The sequence below is a fragment of the Danio rerio genome, chromosome 6 (assembly GCF_052040795.2).
Source record: "Danio rerio strain M-AB ecotype USA chromosome 6, GRCz13ab, whole genome shotgun sequence".
NCBI classification, from domain to species: domain Eukaryota; kingdom Metazoa; phylum Chordata; class Actinopteri; order Cypriniformes; family Danionidae; genus Danio; species Danio rerio.
The window spans coordinates 52,651,753-52,670,933 of NC_141026.1; the positions used below are offsets into that span (position 1 = coordinate 52,651,753).

Genomic DNA, 19,181 nt, shown 5'->3' on the forward strand with positions numbered 1-19,181 from the left:
TAGACAGACAGACAGACAGACAGACAGGTAGATAGATAGATAGATAGATAGATAGATAGATAGATAGATAGACAGACAGACAGACAGACAGACAGACAGACAGACAGACAGACAGACAGACAAATAGATTTAAATGTTATGTCAGCTGAGTATACCATCATAGCTGGAGTTCTACCTGTGTGAGTGCCGTTTTTTTGTTACTGTATCAAGGCAACACAACACACTCCTCCTAACTAACATCACAGGGGCCTCTAGTGGTGGAGTAGCACCATGACGACCATCAGCTATTATTTTACAGTACATTCACTGACTGCCAGCGTCTATTAAAGGACTTTTATAATTCCAACCCCATTGTGAAGATGTTGTTTGAAGTTTGAGAAGGAACATGTAACTCAAGGAGCACAGAGAGGTGGTGAGGGCTCCTGGGGATCTGCCAAACTTCATTACCTCAGCATGACACACACACACACACACACACACACACACACACACACACACACAAACACAGAGAAGAGTCCATGTGGCACTGACTAACACCCTCAGAGTGTGTGGCACTGTAACCGAACACACTAAACGGCCTCCTCATTCACGTGGCACCGTTACCACGGTAACCACAGACACTGGATACCAGGCCAGCTGGGTTTTGGCGGGAAAACTCCCTCGAAAAAGCTTTTGTGCGCTTTTGATGTTCTTTGTACTGAAAAAAGGCGAAGAGAAGAGATCCCATTTCAATGCTGAGAGCAGAAGTAAACAAGACCTTTTCTCTATATTTCATAACTGTTCATACTACTCTATATATACAGTTGAAGTCAGAATTATTAGCCCTCCTGTATATGTTTTCCACAATTTCTGTTTAATTTAACACATTTCTAAACATTATAGTTTTAATAACTCATTTCTAATAACTGATTTCTTTTATCTTTGCCATGATGACAGTAAATAATATTTTACTAGATATCTTTTAAGATACTAGCATTCAGCTTAAAGTAACATATAGGGCTCTATTTTGACAGTCTATGCGCAAAACAGAAAGCGCAGGGCGCAAACGCATTCAGAGCGTGTCAGAATCCATATTTGCTAATATAAGGATGGGAAAATCCGATTTGCGTCGTAGTGCATGGTCTAAAAGGGTTGAGTTTATTTTCTTAATGAGTTATAGGTGTTTTTTGAGAATAAACCAATCAGAGTCTCATCTCCCATTCCCTTTAAGAGCCAGGTGCGTCATGCCATGGTGCATTTGCTATTTACATGACGTAAAGTAAGTGTAAGTGGAAAAACTGAGCATTTCACTAGCAAGAAAACAGTTAAACAGCATCTACAGCATGAATATGGAAACCTTGTACGCACAGACATCAATTAGCCTATAAATAATTAACTTTGTTTGTTAAGCGCAAAAATTAGTTTCAAAACTATTTCGAAATGCACTTCGAATTTCAAGCAAACGAATAAATAAACAATAATAACTAAGTGTGGTCAAAAACCTGAGTTATATCCTAAAACACATGCTGTGCCCCATATGGTCTAAAACCTGACAGGTGAACATATCTAAGCTTGTTTTTAATAAAACAAATATAAATATGGATATAATAAATAATACTGCTAATAATAATAACATTATATGAAAGCCAATTGAATGAACTGAAAAGGCCTCCCAAGATGAAGAAGGCATGAAGGCAGTGGTTTTTAAATTCAAGTAGGCTAGAAAATAATATGTTTTGTAATATTTGAATCCTTTATATTTATATCCTATATATATTCTTATTAAATCCTATATATATCCTTAATATTTGAATTCTTTTTCAAATGTAAAGATATTTGCCTATTGCTCTACATCTTGAGTGTATTAAGTGTTTAAGCGAGGCACACTCTCCGCCGGACTTTAGACCGGGTTTGTTCTGGTCTAAAGAACAGACTATTATAGTTTCTCAAAATAGCAACGCGCCAAAACACGGCTGCTTTTTTAGACCAGAACGCCTATGGGCGCACATATGAGCGCAAATGCATTTGCTATTGAAACAGCGTGGCGCAAAACGTCAAAACGACTCTTGCGCCGAGCTAAAACTAGCCTTGTGCCACATTGCACCGGGTGTATGATAGGGCCCTTAAAGTATTAATTAGGCAAGTTAGGGTAATTAGGCAATAATACTAATAATAATTCCTTACATTTATATAGCGCTTTTCTGGTCACTCCAAGCACTTTACACATAGAGGGGAATCTCCCCATCCACCACCAGTGTGCAGTGTCCACCTAGATCAGGGTTTTTCAAAGTCTAAGACAGTGGGCCTCCCTTTTAACACAACTTATCCATTGGCGCCCCCTCCTCCAAAACACGCACGCACGCACAAAGGCGCGCACACACACACAAAAAATTCTGGAGGTTTTCCTGCTACCTCATCATGCTTGGTTTCAAGGTCTCGCCGAAGTTTAGCAGGTCTCATGCTGTCATTAGCCAAAATATCTTGACAAACCACACATAAAGGTCGAGGTTCATCAGCTGGTCCTGTCCACGTAAATCCTAAACTCAAATACTGATCATCATATCGTCGTCTTTTGTGTTTAAGCCCTGAACTTGAAGGCTTTGAATCGGGGGGTCTCAGAAACCAATCCATTGTATTAACAGGCATATACCTGTATTGGCGGGCTTGCCAAACAGAAGCGAATTCACAGCTATGGCCTTCTGGGTAAAAAAGGTTTTCTTATTTTTGAATAATTTTTTTTAGCTTTGTTTAATTAAAACGTTTAAAAATTATAAAAAATACATATAATAATTAAACTTAATAATTATATTTTTATTATATAATATTTTTTCCCGCGCCTCCCCTGACATGCTCTGGCGCCCCCCAGGGGAGGCGCGCCTCACACTTTGAAAACCCCTGACCTAGATGAAGTGACGGCAGCCATATTGCACCAGACTGCACACCACACACCAGCTGATTGGTGGAGACCAAGTGATGAAGCCAATTATGGTCTGGGCATTGTTAGGAGGCCATGATAGACAGAGTGGGCAGATTTGGCTTGAAAACAGATTGGCTTGAAAACAGATACTTTTTGTGAACAATTTTTCCACTGTACTATTAAGATATAATCTAGTATTCCAATCTCTTCAATGAATAATGATATAGCATGTCTTTGTCCTTTAAAGTGATGTCCATATGATCACAAACACGTTTAATACTAATTACTTACCACCAGTACGTACCACAACTTTAAAAACACACACTTTGATAGTCTACACTGCAATGTAATGAAAAAATGACGAAAAGTCATGACAACAAATGTTTTAATGTTACTTTTACTAATTAATAAGTTAATTAGCTTCTAGGCGGTAGTGGTTAGCACTGTTGCCTTACAGCAAGAAGGTCACTGGTTCGAGTCTGGGTCAGTTGGTATTTCTGTGTAGAGTTCTCTTTGTGTTGGTTTGGGTTTCCTCTGGGTGCACAGTCCAAAGACATGCGCTATAGGTGAATTGAATAAGCTAAATTGGCCATAGTGTATGAGTGTGAGAGAATGAGTGTGTATGGGTGTTTCCCAGCAATGGGTAGCAGCTGGAGTAGAATAAAACATACTGGATAAGTTGGCAGATCACTCTGCTGTGGCGACCCCTGATGAAAAAAGGGACTAAGCCGAAGGAAAACAAATGAATGCATGAATAATCAGGTTCCAACTAAATAGTTTTAGTTATTTAAGGTTTAACTTGAGTCTGAGATGCAAAGAAAACTTCATTTGATTCATCTAAACAATTTAAGGCAGTAAGATTTGTTTACAGTCCAGTAGCAAACAAATAGATGAATATAAAACCATAAAACACCCTGTTTAGTGTTTTCCGCAGTGCTACCATGGTACAATTTCATAAGCTCTACAAGCTAAACATTATGAAATGCAATTGGGTAAGAACAATCGTAACATTTGTCAACCTCATAATTTAATTAAACCCATTTTATGGCGATATTGTGTCACAACACATGAAACGCATCACTTTATCAGCCGTTATCGCAATGTGAGGAATTGTTAACGCAATTTTAGGAGGGTTGTAATAAAACACACACTCCATTGACAAACTGACAAAACGCCTTCTTCATACTGGGATGAAGTCCAAAAGCAGTAAGTCATATGACACTGCTTAACCATAATGCCTACAGGATATTTAACCGATTCACACTTTAAACACAACCCTGGTGACTTATTAACTCATTTATTGTACAGTAAGTATAATAACAGTGGTGTCACGTCAAGAGTTTGTGCTGAATAGGTCGGCAAACAGAAAGCGTGTGCGCGAGTTAATCTAACGGTTAGGGTCGTAAAAACATTTCCTCCCTGAAGGTGTGGATTGCAACAGATGCTTCAAGGGGGGTTAAACTCTCATTCATAAACACATAACTCTCTGTTTATGACCAGCCTGCTTATTATGAAGACTTAAAAGGATTGACTACAAAGAAAGAAACTTCTGTCATTATTTACTCACCCTCATGTCACCCCAGATCCGATTAACTTTCTTTTTCTGTGAAAGACAAAGAAGGAAACGATGAGAAAATAATAATCTTTTCCTGTAATTTTAATCAATAAGTGATTAAACTGTTAAGCTTTGAAAAACTGTGTTCAATGGAATCAGTTTATATGACTCATCTGTTAAATTAATAATTCTCTTGAAGACATACAATAGCATTGAATAGGAAGCCGGTGTAATTTTAGTATCACTGAGAGAGTTTTATTGTGCAGAATTTTCTGTTCATTTGAGGTAATAAAATTCAGGATATGAGTTTTTAGTTGTAGTTGTTCAAATAAGATTAAACTAAATTAAAATAAGAGACATATTTTCTTAACTACAATTATTTGAATTACAGTGGTTCCTCGTCAATCACGGGAGTTGTTACTTTTACTTAATAATAAGTTAATTAGGTTCTAGGCAATAGTGGTTAGCACTGTTGCCTTACAGCAAGAAGGTCGCTGGTTCGAGTCTGGATCGGTTGGTATTTCTGTGTAGAATTCTCCCAGTGTTGGTTTGGGTTTCCTCTGGGTGTACAGTCCAAAAGACATGAGCTATAGATGAATCGAACAAGCTAAATTGGCGGTAGCGTATGAGTGTGAGAGAATGAGTGTGTATGGGTGTTTCCCAGGAATGGGTTGCAGCTGGAAGGGCATCCGCTGAGTAAAACATGCTGGATAAGTTGGCAGATCACTCTGCTGTGGCAACCCCTGATCAAAAAAGGGACTTAGCCGAAGAAAAAGGAATGAATGAATAAATAATCAGGTTCCAACTAAAAAGTTTTAGTTATTTAAGATTTAACTTGAGTCTGAGATGACAAGAAAACTTCATTTGATTCATCTAAACAATTTAAGGCAGTAAGATTTGTTTACAGTCTAGTAGCAAACAGGGAGTTATGTTCCAAAAATAACCCGCAATAGGTGAAATCCGGGAAGTAGTCAATTATTATAGACGTAAAACCCCTCACTACACAATTTTCTCAGATAGGTATTAACATTTTCTCGCTTTTATCTCGTTTAAACACTCATGCAACTTCTAACTTCCTTTAGCGTGTCTAGAAGTCACGCCATGGTTAGCATCAGGGCTTGACATGAACATTTTTGATCACCAGCCACTGTGGCTAGTAGATTACTAGCCACTGGCCATTTTCACTAGCCACACTTTTCTTGTTGGGAAAATATATTTTGCAAAAATTTGACTTTGACATGCTAAACGACTTCTTTTAGATATTGTGTTGTCCACATGCCTTCTCATTTATTTAACTTATTGTGTGTATTGTTTATTAGCTTGCTCAGTGTGCAAGAGCAAATGGGTTGTGTCACAATCCAATCAGTTTTTATTTCACGAATTTTCAGGGCTCAAAATATAAGGATTTACCAAATTTATCTCTGACCAAACCAAATAAGTATTTTTTAGCCACAATTTTTTAATGTGTAAAAACAAGGGAATTATAGCTTTATAGGTGCACTTTTTAATTCAACAAAACTTTACTTAAAAATACATTACATTTTAAAAATTATTATTCTCATGTACAGTATCTAAAATATGCATTTACATTTAGTCATTTTGCAGACGCTTTTATCCAAAGTGACTTACAAATGAGGACAAATGTTTTTTTTGAGTACAGTTAGTGGTATATCCAGAGAGGCAATTGCAGATTAGGAAGTGAAGTGGAGACTAAATAGTTGAGTTTTTAGTCGTTTCTTGAAAACAGCGAGTGACTCTGCCGTTCTGATGCAGTTAGGGAGTTTATTCCACCAACTGGGCAGATTCATTAAAGACCACTCATGCTGCTGCGTTCTGGAGAAGCTGAAGAGGCTTGATAGAGTTAGCTGGAAGCCCCGCTAGTAATCTGTTCTGGCTAGTAATCTCCCATTAAAGCAATGTTATTGTAAAAAATGATAATTAAACCATATTAACAAAAATAACTGTAAGCAAAAGAAAGCAGGGGAAACATACCGTGCACGCGGTTAATGTTAGGCCTGTTTATTATCTCTTCTAAGAATAATTTAAATGAACGCAGTGACCGCTGCTGCTTACAAAACAATATGTGTATTTTTTTTTAATCTTGAGCTCTTGAAAGCAGCAGGACTGTGGGTGCACGATCATCACTATTGTCCAGTCTATTTCAAAGGGAACCAATCGCACGTGTTGCGCTTCCTCAAGGCACGGTTGCTTTGCACAAGTAAACACGAGCGTGCACACACTTTTTAACAGTCGCGCGCATCACATCAACCGTTAGCGCGAGTAATGATGCTCTCATTCTGTATTCACCATTAGTTTACTTGCGCGAACATAGTTATTTTTGTCAGTCGTGCTGCTTCTCGATTCTAATATCACATTTGCACGAATATTGGACCATGCTTATTGTCGAACCCTGCTTTTTAAAAATACAATTACAATACAAATACAAAACTACAATTTAAAAATGATTTTCAACCAGCCAAAGTGGCTAGTGGAGGTTTCTTTCTAACAATTCACATCAGAAGTGAACCGAGATCGCACGAACCGTATCTCAGACCACCTATTTCCGGCAGACTCCGTAACGGTTCAGAAGACACGTTCACACTAGCTAAACGTACCGTATTATGATGTCAAACGAACCCTGGTGCGGACTAAAAGTGCTAGTGTGAAGCACCCTAAAAGACAGGGGATGTTACTGTACAAATGGTACTGTAAATAATCTAAACATTAGCATATTATTCAAGAATAATCCTGAAATTAATATTAAAACTGAATATTGATACATTCACTTAAGATCGAATGATGAGCTCAAAAATCAGCTGATTTGTCTGGGCCTACTCATAACTTTTGGAGAGAGAAATATTGTTCATGCACACAATCAAACGGAGCTACTTTAATAATGTTGTGCACTCAACTGTACAAAATTAAGTATATTTAGATTTTATGAACACATTAAGAAGAGCTAAGGTGGATGTCAGCCTGTTCACCACACAAACGGCATCATTTCTAAAGCTTTAAAGGATTACACAGAACAGAATTACAGACACTTTCAACTAAACAGAAGTTTCCCCTTCATGTCATACAACTGCGATTTGACTTTTATCCCTCTGAACAAAATGAAGTGTGAGAGACGTCACCCACAAATGAGATTCGGACGCCCTCACATTCACACGTACAAACACAAACATAGAAGTGCTCACAAAAACAAGGCAGAAAAGTAGCACGACAGTGACTAAAGTGACGTCAAACACTTGACAGTTTTCTAAAACCGAGTAAGCGTGACATGCTTGAATAAAGATGGAAGAGGGTTTTATGAACACTAAATAAGATATTCGGAAGAATGCTGAAAACTAGCAGCCATACCATAATAGGAACAAAAAAACTATTAAATCCAATGGCTGCCGATTTCCAGCATTCTTCAAAGTATCTTCTTTTGTGTTCAACAGAAAGAAAGAAACTCAAACAGGTTCGGAAGACGTGGAGGATGAGTTAATGATGACAGAATTTTCATTTCATTTCATTATCCCTTGATTTGATCAGCTTGAGTTGGGGGGAGGGTAAAGTGCATTAGCATTAAAGCCTAAATAAGCATGCAGTCATTCTCAGATGTGTTTCTTGTGTCATCATGAGAAAGTGTTTGGTGCAGCAGCATCTTTAAAGCCTGTGATGAGACAGACGCCGGCGTGATGCGGTGATCAGGAGGAGATGAGGACAGCATCACGCAGTGCGTCAGAGATCACGGCCATGACCAATCACAGATGCTGGCAGCACTACAGAAGACACAAGCAGACACAAGTTCATTCACACTGCCTAATGAGAAGGAGAGAAAGAGCTCAACTTCAGCTCTGGCATCACTTAAATTGATCGGACAAAATAAAAGAAATTCTGGCACCATTTACTCACCCTTAAGCCGTTCCAAAGCTATACTAGACACAAAAGGAGATGTTTTGAAGAATGTCCAAGCTGCTGCTTCACATATCTTGAAAGTGAATGGCTAGTAAAATGTTAAATAAGCCCCATAAAAGTATCAGACGTGAAGTTATTTTGATTTTAAATATATAGACAGTATACTATTGTGGTATTTATTAATAATTTAAATATGTTGAATATTTTCAAAGTATATATTCAGTTTTATTTTTATTTTATTTTGCAGTTTTGTCACTTTTATTAGGATGCTTTTAAACAACATTATTATAACTAAAAACATGCATTTGTATTTAATCGTTCATCCACATGTAAATTTACATGTCCTGTACACCCTTTCGTTATATTATTATTATTATTATTAATATTATTATTATTTTTTAAGCTTTTACAGTTATTTGACAAGACAATATTTCTAAATTGTATTCATTATTTAATAATCTAATGAATTAATCTCATGTTCACATTTTATTACAACTTTTGTAGTTATAATTAACAATACAAATAGTCACTATTGAGTAGGGCTGCAAAAGTTAAGTCCATTAAAAAGGCTGCAAAAGTCCATTAAAATTAATGGATCAGAAACCAAAAAGATGGCACCATTGTCAAATTCTCAAAAAATATAATGTGTTAAGTTTTGATATTTTTTTTTAAAGTTTTCGTTTTTAAAAAACATGTTTAAGTGTATACTTGGTCTTGCTCCTAAAGTAGTTTGTGAGTTAATAAATAAATTCAGTAGTGATGGGGCGAAGACTAGAGGGGCAGTATCCTTTCAGTAAATGGAATGCCATGCCTGTTCATTTAAAGTTACAATCAGAACTCCGAGTTTTTTCTGTAAAGCTGAAAGAATGGTTGAAATCTTTACAGCAATGTGAGCATTAAGCATAATTCTTTCAGGTTGGTCCCATTTACATTTCTCTTTATTCATATTGACTTGCATCTTATGTTTATGGCTCTGTAAATATTGTACATGTTTGCTGAATTGTGTTTTATTCTTGACTGTTTTTTTTATTTTATTTATTTATTTATTTTTTTATGTAAAGCCTAACCAGGGACGAGGGCTGCAAATTAGCTTTATCCTATATGCCCTATGTACACAACATCGGTTATCTTTGTATAACAATGTCAAGTGTATTATCCCTGTAAAATAAACAAGCAAATAAAAAATAAAATCTCGATAATTATTTTCAACATTATAGCCAAACAATGACTGAAGCCACAAAAATTAGAGGGTCCATTAAATGGCATAACATATTTTCGGATGATAAATTTTTGGTAGCCGAAAATTCTGTGCATCTCTAACATCAACAAACTTATAGATTACCATTGTTGCACATTTCTGCTGTGTGATTGACTCTTAGATCAATATAGATTAAAAAAGTCCAGAACTTATCATTGTTATTGACATAAATTTTATAGTAATTCAATATAGTATTGTTTATCGTCCCAGTCCTACTATTGATGAATTGTGTATATCGGCAGATTCGGCACGCATATTGGTATTGGCTGATAACTACTTATTTTTAAAACTAATGTTATCATTACAATAAGAAAAAGAATCATCAGACAATACAGTATATATTATTTCTTTAAATTTATAAAGTACATTCGAATATAAAACGTTAATATCGGCAAATGGCGCATGGTCTAAAAGGGTTGAACTTATTTTCTTAATGAGTTTTAGGTGTGTTTTTAGAATAAACCAATCACAGTCTCATCTCCCATTCCCTTTAATAGTCAGTTGCGTCGCGCCATGGTGCATTTGCTATTTACATGACGTAAAGTAAGTGGAAGTGGAAAAACTGATCATTTCACAAGCAAGAAAACAGTTAAACAGAGCATCTACAGCGTGAGAATTTACTTTCGCTCGTGTAAACCTAGGGAAACCTTGTACGCACAGAGATCAATTAGCCTATAAATAATTAATTTTGTTTGTTAAGCGCAAATATTTGTTTCAAAACTATTTCTAAATTCAGTTCTAATTTTTCAGCAAACGAATAAATGAATAATAATAACAAAGTGTGAGTTATATCCTAAAACACATGCTGTGCCCCATTTGGTCTAAAACCTGGCAGATGGGCAAATCTAAGCTTGCTTTTAATAAAACAAATAGAAATATGGATATAATAAATAATACTGCTAATAATAATAACATTATACGAAAGCAAATTGTTATGAATGAACTGAAAAAGCCTCCCGAGATGAAGGCATGAAGACAGTAGTTTTTATATTTATGTAGGCCTTAAAATAATATGTTTTTTAATATTTAATCCTTTATATTTATATCCTATATATATTCTTATTATATCCTATATATATATATCCTTAATATTTCAATTATTTTTCATATGTAAAGATATTTGTGTATTGCTCTACATCTTGTGTGTATTAAGCAGTATGTAAGCGAGGCGCACAACTAACGCGCTCTGCGCTGAACAATAGACTGGCTTTGTTCTGGTCTATTGAAAAATCTATTATGGTTTCATAAAATAGCAACGCGCCAGCAATGGGCCTCAGAAAGGCTAAATACAAATAAAAAGAGATTATTAATTTTTTTTGTACTTTTTTTGTTTAAAGAAAAGTTATTAGAGCCTGGAGGTATTAAAGACTCTGCAATTTCAGTTTGCAGACATTTGTAGGTACAGACATCTGTTGTGTGCGTTTTTTTAATATTGTTCATATCGATATCAGAATTATATCGTATCGACTGAAATTAAGAAGTACGCACAGCACTAATACGGTCAACGAAAAGTTTGCGCTGTTATTTTTCACTTACCTTTTAATACGTTTTTGGTGCGATTATATCCTGCTATTTAAAATTGACTGAATATTTTGAATAAGAAGCTGTAATGTAGCCGTGGCGGGATGAATTTTGGTGTGGCGCCCCAGCACGGAAGAATAAATGAAGCGGAAAGCATGAGTATATCGTGATATAAATTTTGCCATATAATCCAGCCCAGTGGTTCTCAAACTATGGTACGTGTACCACTAGTGGTACGCAGGCTTTCTTCTAGTGGTACGCGGAGGAATGAAATATGTCATGTACATGCTATACACATTTCAAAATTGATCAAAAATGATGTATATAATATGCCATATATGACATGTAGCCTATATTTCTGAGGTAATCTGCCATGTTTTTTTTTTACTTTGCAGAGTTGTAGCTGCTATATTTCAATACTACGCTACTGTATTTCAATACTGCTCATTGTGGTGGTACTTGGAGAGACAATTTTTTTCTGAGGTGGTACTTGATAAAAAAAGTTTGAGAACCACTGATCCAGCCCAAGGTGCAACTAAATTTTGTCTGGTGCACTTACATTTTTTAAGTTAGGAGCACCTGTGCTACCAAGAATAAAGGTTAATTTCGAGCCCTGAAAACAGTTATCGACAAATAGCAACATTTCCATATCAGTGTATCCCTACTAGTCATATATAAAAGAGAGAAGCAAGAACACTTGTCAAAACCTCCAATAGTTTAAAAATGTATAAAGTGAGTGATATATGGATTTGTAATGGCAAAAGAGTCAGCAAATGACAAAAAATTTTACTTAGTCAGTGAACAAATCCTTGAATCAGTCTATGAAGTCAACACTAATGAATGCTAAATCCGAAAGTTACATCAATACATTAAAGATCTGTGCGGATGTGTCACACCAACACAAACACTCACACAAGACCCACAAGGTCACAGGCGAGAGGATTTACTTAAGCGTCAGGCATGGAAATCCCAAGGGAAGTAAAGCAGGTGTTTTTGGTTTAGTGTAAAACATACAGGTAAAGATAAGGAAGGGGGATAACTGTTCAAGGGATATAAAGTTCAAGTCCAGGGTTGTTTGGAGTTTGTGTGTGCGTTGTGGTCTGGGAAGCTGTCGGAGGATAATCTAACATTCTGGAAGTGAGTCAGTGCACGAGCCTCAGTAATGGGATAATATCTCTCTGACTCACTCTCCCTTTTAAACACACACACACACACACACAAAACATTATCAGAAAGAAATATTATATAGACTATAAAATTGTTGGGTTCCTAACCAACCCAAATCAATTAAGTTAACTTAATATTTACAAATTTAAATGGACTGAACATAAAACAATTAAATTGTCCCAAGAACACCTTAAGAAGTGGGTTGATCCAACTAATTTTAAATAAGTAAAACAGATGCAAAAGTCATTTCTGTGGTGCATGTGTAACGTACATTATCTGTATATTTGCATATTTGCTTTATTTATTCTTTTATACCTTTTTAAACAACATACTATTCTTTTACTTGTTTTTTTTTTACATGTGTATGTAATATATAAACTCCCAACCCCCCCCCTTTATTTATTTTTTTATTTATTATTATTTATTACATTTTTTGTGAACTTATTTATTTATTTATATATATATATATATATATATATATATATATATATATATATATATATATATATATATATATATATATATAATTCATATTTTTATGTAATCCATTTCCTTTTCATAATATTTTTTTATTATGTTCATTTGTGTCTATCTCAAATTAATGTATGGTAAAAAATAAATAAATAAATAAAAAACCGAAAATACCTGTCATTGAATACCTGTAATGTTTTTTACTCAATATAAAAAAATAGTAAAATGCTTTGTCAATACATTTGTCATGTCAATAAAGCAATTATTGAATTGAGCTGAGCTGAGAGAGAGTCTAGAGAGTAGACTTTCGCCTCTTCTCCTTTTCCCAAATGGAGAAAGAAAACAAGATTATATAAACAGTCAACAGGTGGAGTTAGAACAACATAAACAAAAACAAAAAAAAAAGAAAACAGAACAAACCTCGGTTACATTTATCTTGCATCAGATGGTTTCTGCGGTCAGTGACCCTTATGTTGCAATGCAATGTAATCTATCAGTAGGATAATGTTTACATGATTACAATGGCACCAAACATATTTGGTATGCCTGAATGTCAAAACAACAGATAAGCGCATACATCCAAACAGCATGTAAACAAACGATGTCATATTAGCTCAGGTCAATGCTTAATTGCATTAACTATCGACATATCACATTAAAATAAAAATTATTTGAGTAAAAAAAAAAAAACACACAGTAAACTTATATTTAAGTAAATTTTATCGTGTTAAAAGCTAACTTGATAGCTATTATGACCTTTATAATACTTCAGCTAATGTTTCTTATGAAACATGATGCCTGAAATGAGTAATTGTGCTTTGCATTTTACTTAACAATAAAAGAATATAACTGTAGCGTCTACATTTAGGGGATTTTGTAGCTATTTATCAATATTAAGTAAAAAACTGACTAACGTCCAAATACCAACGCTACAGACCATTGATTATCCACAGACCAACTCCTCTTTTTACAGTAACTCGACATTTTTTCCTCACATCCGAACAGCTGACAGGAAATGTCGGAAGAAAATAAATAGTTTTCACATGACCACTTACGCTGGAATCGTGGTTTACATCCCCCAGCGCCACTTCAGATCCCCTCCTGCTATTTTGGGCAGGAAAAGCGGCCGTTGTTCCTGGAAGTGATGATGGATGGACGGTTTAGGCCGCGGTTCGCAGCGACACCGCGCGGTTAACAGCGAAACAGCAGAGGGTGAGTCAGCACATGCTGCAATCACTCAGCAATACCGAGCGGTATTCAGGTCAGATGAGATCACCGAATCAACGCTGACCGGTAAAGTCACACGGCTTCGATAAAACGCTTAGTCACTGTGATACAGCCCGGTGTTATGTATTAAACAAAGCCTGTTTTCTTTGATTGCTTGTTTGTGTAAGAGTGACTGAATGATGAATCCCTTCAGCCACCGTCTCCACTGTCAACATTATATTATAAGGCTTAAAATAGCTGGAGTGTTTCAAAATATCAGCTTAAAATGCCCCAAACAAAATCAGCAACATTATAAAGCCTATAGAGCAGGGGTGCACAAACCTTTTCCTATGAAGGGTCAAAATCCAAGCCTGATTGAGAGCTATGGGCAGAGAGTAAAGCAAACTGTATTACATTAAAGTTACCAAGGGTAATTTCTTAATTTATTTAATAAAAGAGAATAAATACACAGAAAATTAAAATGTATATTATATATATATATATATATATATATATATATATATATATATATATATATATATATATATTTATTATATATATCTATTATATATATCTATATTTATTTATATATCTGCACGCTGATGTATTCTGCTTTGTCCTCTATTCGTTAAGTGACATTATGTACATTTTTAAAAAAAAATTGATTAATTTACACCATTTAATTGAAACGTTTAATTTTAGCTTGTTTTTGTTTTTTTTTTTGTTTTTTTTGTTTTTTGGTAGCTCAACAATAAAACAGACCAAAGTTTACATTAAAATAGAAATGAGAATCTCTGTTAAAGGCATTCACCAACCCATCGCAATCATTTCCCCTCTGGCCCTAGTTTGAGCATCTCTGCTATAGACTGAACAGAATGCTTCAATATTTGCACTCAAATAACTTTTAGAAAAAAATTATAAATTTGAGAATTAAATAAGCAGGTTTAAAAAAAAAACAATGATTGTAGGACAGAAAGACTTAAATAATATATACATATTTCATTGTTAACGATAGTCTCCAAACCAGAAAACAAAGTTAGTTTTCTGTACATTTACTGCAGTGATTGCTATTTTCTCAATATTTATTTTTCCAGCTTCCAATTAAATTGGGAACTCTCCCAAACATAAACATTTGGAAAATATGGATTATGCAACTAAAATAATAAAGTTTAAAATAACTGAAGTATTTAATATCACCATAAAATGTCCAGGCGCTAATCAAAATGTTCAGTGATATTTTATATAGATTTAACAGCATACTTGTATATCAGCGCTCAAATAACCTACGGAAAAAAAACAATTGAAGTGAGAATTTAAAAAGCTGATTTTTAATTTGTAGGTCAGAAAACATAATTTATTTATATTTTTCATTGTGAATAGTAGCCTCCAAACCAGAAAAAAAGTTAGTTTTCAGTACATTTACTGCAGTGATTCCTATTTACAATGTTTATTTTTCCAGCAAGTATCTCAAAAGATGAGAATCCTGATACTCCAAAAAGTTGGCCAAATAGTCTATAGAAACATTTAGAAGATATGGATTATGCAACTAAAATTATATAGCTTGAAAAAACTGATTTAATAATATAATCATCAAATGCCCTAAAGAAAATGAACAGTATATAGCAAGGGTGGGCAAACTCGGCCCTGGAGGGCCTCATGATTGTGAAGCGCTTTGGGTGTATGGCCATACACAATAAATGCGCTATATAAAAACACATTACTTACTTATTAACTTCATCCCACGAATCGACGCCACTACACTACAGTATGTGGAAAATAATGTTGGTTTTAAAAAAAGTGGCATGATGTAAATAAACTCCAAGCTTTAAATCTTTTTAAATTAATGAATACCTAGCCGTTATCACCAGGACTAATGTGTTTTTTTTTTTCTTTCCATGGACATCCACTTTATAGGAACCTATGTGTATTTCTTTATTTATTTAATTGACACACAAAAAAGTTAGAACATATCAAAACAGATTTTAGTCAATAAGCACAATCTGAAGGTTCACAATAACTAATATTTCTTAATTTCAACATTTAACAACTGATCCTCTTCCACTGATATTTGGTGGATTTGATCATGATAGGGTTGCGCATAATTAAAATAAAGGCACAAACAACATTGAAACATTCACAAAACAAACTAAATAATGTGTGTATTTATATAGCGCATTTTTCACGTACGACCGCACCCAATGTGCTTCACAATCATGAGGAGGTCTCTCCACACCACCACCAGTGTGCAGCATCCACTTGGATGATGCGACAGCAGCCACAGGAGAACAGTGCCAGTGTGCTCCCCACACACCAGTTATTGGTGGAGTGGAGAAACAGTGAGAGACAATTCAATGGATTGGGATGATTGGAAGGCCATGACGGATGAGGGCCGATGGAGGGAATTTCGCCAGGACAACAGGGTTACAAGGCGTGCCATGGGGTTTTAAAGGACCACAGAGAGTCAGGACCTCGGTTTAACATCTCATCCGAAAGACGGCACTCAGATAATATAGTGTCAATACAGTAAATGTTCGGGGTTTAATTCGCGAGTGAGGGAAGGATGGAGCGTGAGATTGACAGGCGGATTGGTGCAGCGGCAGCAGTAATGTGGTCGATGTACCGGTCTGTTGTGGTAAAGAAGGAGATGAGCCGAGTGGCAGAGCTCTTGACTTACCTGTCAATCTACGTTCCTACTCTCACCTATGGTCATGACTGAAAAGACAAGATCTCGAATACAAGCGGCCGAAATTAGTTTTCTTCGAAGGGTGGCAGAGTGCACTCTTATGGATAGGGTGAGGAGCTCTGACACCCGGGAGGTGCTCAGAGTAGAGCTACTGCTCCTCCACATCGAGAGAAGTCAGCTGAGGTGGCTCAAGCATCTGTTTCTGATGCCTCCTGGACGCCTACCTAGGGAGGTGTTCCAGGCATGTCCCACCAGGAGGAGGGCTCGGGGAAGACCCAGGACATGCTGGAGGGACTATGTCTCTCGGCTGGCCTGGGAACGCCTCGGGATCCTGCCGGTGGAGCTAGAGGAAGTGTCTGGGGAGAGGAAAGTCTTGGCTTCACTCCTAAGACTGCTGCCCCTGTGACCCGGCCCAGGAAAAGCGACAGAAATTTAATGAATAGTATATGTTAGTGAGCGCCCCCTGTTGGCCTCAGTAACACCACTTCCAACAGCAACCTAGTTTTCCCATGTGATCTCCCATCCAGGTACTGACCAGGCTCAGCTTCAGTGAGTAACCGGTCTTGGGCTGTAGGGTAATATGGCTGTGGAACGAATATGCAAATTCCTTCCTGTTTGCATATAAAGGACTCCGATTAGGTCAAGCGAGATAATAAATCACTTTACTGCCAACACTATTATACCATTCATCATCTCCTCCTCAAGTCAAATGCTTCAGCTATGAGTAGCACTGATAACAATGAACATAAATGGAAAAAGAAAGAAAAACACACCCCGTCCAGCTCACCTTTCAGGGTAAACCGATATTCTTTTAGACTGAAGGAGCGCCGTACAGCAGCTGCAAGCTAATCCTACAGTAAAAAGCCTGAGGAGTGAATGTCCACCTCACTGAAGAGACACAGGACAATTGAGAAATCCTAGACTCAGCTCAGACAGGTGTGAAGTAACCCTAGATTCAGACTAACCTGAAAAGTATACAAAAATAAGGGGGTGGCAGTAAAAGAGAAAGCGGCACGAAATAAAGCAACAAGTTCTGTGGTGAAGGCAAAGTTGAAAGCGCACCTGCCTGAATGTCAGTGATGGATATGATGAACTATTAGACATCAAGGAGAGTTCAGAGAGAGCATGAAGAAGCACTTGTGAACATCTGGTTCATTATGTTCAGCATCGTATCATACAATCAATGGTTGATCATTTAATGTAGATGCTAAAAATAATACAGGAACATGCTAAATAAAACGTTTATGTCCAGCATTGGCTTTCGCTTGAGAAATGACACCATAGTAAAATTATAGTAAACACCAGTGCATGTAATGTAATGTAATGTAATGTGTATTTATATAGCGCATTTATTGTGTATGGCAATACACCCAAAGCGCTTCACAATCATGAGGGGGGTCTCTCCACACCACCACCAGTGTGCAGCATCCACTTGGATGATGCGACGGCAGCCACAGGACAACGGCGCCAGTGCGCTCACCACACACCAGCTATTGGTGGAGTGGAGGGACAGTGATAGAGCCAATTCGCTGGAGAGGGGATGATCGGGAGGCCATGATCGTAAGGGCCGATAGAGGGACTTTGGCCAGGACACCAAGGTTACACCCCTGCTCTTTCACGAGAAGTGCCTTGGGATTTTTAATGACCACAGAGAGTCAGGACCTCGGTTTAACGTCTCATCCGAAAGACGGCGCCCACTGACAGTGTAGTGTCCCCTTCACTTTACTGGGGCATTAGGACTCACGCAGACCACAGGTTGAGCACCCCCTGCTGGCCTCACTAACACCACTTCCAACAGCAACCTAGTGTTCCCTAGTGGTCTCCCATCCAGGTACTGAACAGGCTCAGCCCTGCTTAGCTTCAGTGAGTAACCGGTCTTGGGCTGCAGGGTGACATGGACATGCATCACCCAGACTAACATAATTCTGGGTAATCCACTCTAGAAAAAAGAAAATACAAGAAAGAATGTGGCCAAGTACAGGGAAATCCTGGATGAAAACCTTCTCCAGAGTGCTCAGGACCTCAGACTGTCCGACAAGACACTAGTTATGTTTGCATCCACCTATTTTTATCCTCATTTTGCACATGCGCATAAAAAACAGGTTGATTGAAACACCATGATGTGCATAAATGTTGAAAATGTGCATAAAAAACGTATGCACATAACGGAGTAGGATAAACTTTTTATTCAATAAGAAAAGATGCACATAAACTACGATGAAAATGTCAAATTTCAGTATGCGCATAAAAAAAGTCATGTGGTTTTGTGAGAAGAGATCATGTGATGATGAAAATGTGTGTAAATGGACAAACCATCAAGCTGAGCACACCGTAGAACATCTGAACGGTTGTTTTGGTCATTCTAAAACATCGTACCGTTTAAATATTGGTTGAATTATATTATTAATGACCTCCAGAGTCAAGAGCGTCTGTGCTCCGCGTCTGACACCTTCAAACGCCACTGCGCGCTCACTGCGTGTCAGGATTGCTTTCTAAGGTGCAAGTCATTTATAAAATAAAG

At 36.7% G+C, this 19,181-nt stretch overlaps 1 protein-coding gene across 14 annotated transcripts in view; it reads right to left on the reverse strand.

The window, feature by feature from the left end:
• LOC147836503 (uncharacterized) overlaps nt 1-14,329 on the reverse strand; it is a 149,560-nt gene extending 135,231 nt beyond the window's left edge. For 12 of the 14 annotated variants that reach the window (XR_015494211.1, XR_015494210.1, XR_015494206.1 and 9 more), the window contains exons 1-2: nt 13,827-14,066; nt 4,464-4,499 (exon numbers count right to left, since the gene is read on the reverse strand). The gene's annotated coding sequence lies outside the window, so the exon portion shown is untranslated. Of the gene's footprint in view, nt 1-4,463; nt 4,500-13,826 lie in introns of all 14 variants that reach the window. The other 2 variants (XR_015494208.1, XR_015494205.1) reach the window with 2 other exon arrangements.
• Nucleotides 14,330-19,181: the final 4,852 nt, after the last annotated feature.